Source organism: Mandrillus leucophaeus, unplaced genomic scaffold (assembly GCF_000951045.1).
Source record: "Mandrillus leucophaeus isolate KB7577 unplaced genomic scaffold, Mleu.le_1.0 Scaffold828, whole genome shotgun sequence".
NCBI classification, from domain to species: Eukaryota; Metazoa; Chordata; class Mammalia; order Primates; family Cercopithecidae; genus Mandrillus; species Mandrillus leucophaeus.
Window position 1 is genome coordinate 425642 of NW_012109008.1, and position 969 is coordinate 426610.

The 969-nt window shown below is 47.2% G+C and overlaps 1 protein-coding gene across 2 annotated transcripts in view; it reads right to left on the bottom strand.

Annotated features, from left to right (window-relative positions):
- LOC105530505 (chromosome unknown open reading frame, human C20orf196) overlaps nucleotides 1-969 on the bottom strand; it is a 163629-nt gene that overhangs the window by 63946 nt on the left and 98714 nt on the right. The window lies entirely within an intron of this gene.

The following is a 969-nucleotide window of genomic DNA, read 5'->3' on the forward strand; positions in this document are numbered from 1 at the left end:
AAAAAAAAAAAAAAAAGCCAAGTGTGTGACTCAGACTGGTAATCCCAGCACTTTGGGAGGCCTAGGCAGAAGGATCACTTGAGGCCAGGAGTTCAACACCAGCCTGGGCAACTTAGTGAGACCTCATTTCTACAAAAAGTATATATATAGAGAGAAAACACATTGTTTTTTAATTTAAAAAAAGAAAGGCTGGGCACGGTGACTCATACCTGTAATCCCACCAACACTTTGGGAGGCCGAGATGGGTGGATCACTTGAGGTCAGGAGTTCGAGACCAGCCTGGCCAACATAGTGAAACCCTGTCTCTACTAAAAATACAAAAATTGGCCAGGCATGGTGGCATGCGCCTGTAATCCCATCTACTCAGGAGGCTGAGGCAGGGAGAATCGCTTGAACACGGGAGGCAGAGGTTGCAGTGAGCTGAGATTATGCCACTGCACTCCAGCCTGGGAGACAGAGTGAGACTCTGTCTCAAATAATAATAATAAGAAGAAAAAGAAGCAGAGTGGGGAGGCCAGGTGCAGTGGCTCACACCTGTAATCCCAGCACTTTGGGAGGCTGGGGTGGGCAGATAACTTGAGGCCAGGAGTTCAAGACCAGGCTTGTCAACATGGTGAAACCCCATCTCTACTAAAAATACAAAAATTAGCTGGATATGGTGGCGCAGGCCTGTAATCCCAACTACTTGGGAGGCTGAGGACAGAGAATTGCTTAAACTCTGGAAGCAGAGGTTGCAGTGAGCTGAGATTGTGCCACTGCACTCCAGCTTGGGCAACAGATCAACACTCCATCTCAAAAAAAAAAAAAAAAGAAAAAAAGTCTGTACTAGACCAGGCACTATGACTCATGCCTTTGGGAAGCCAAGTCAGGTGGCTCACTTGAGGTCAGGAGTTTGAGACCACCATGGCAATACACCAAAATCCGGTCTCTACAAAAAATACAAAAGGGACTGAAGGCAGAGGGGTGGAG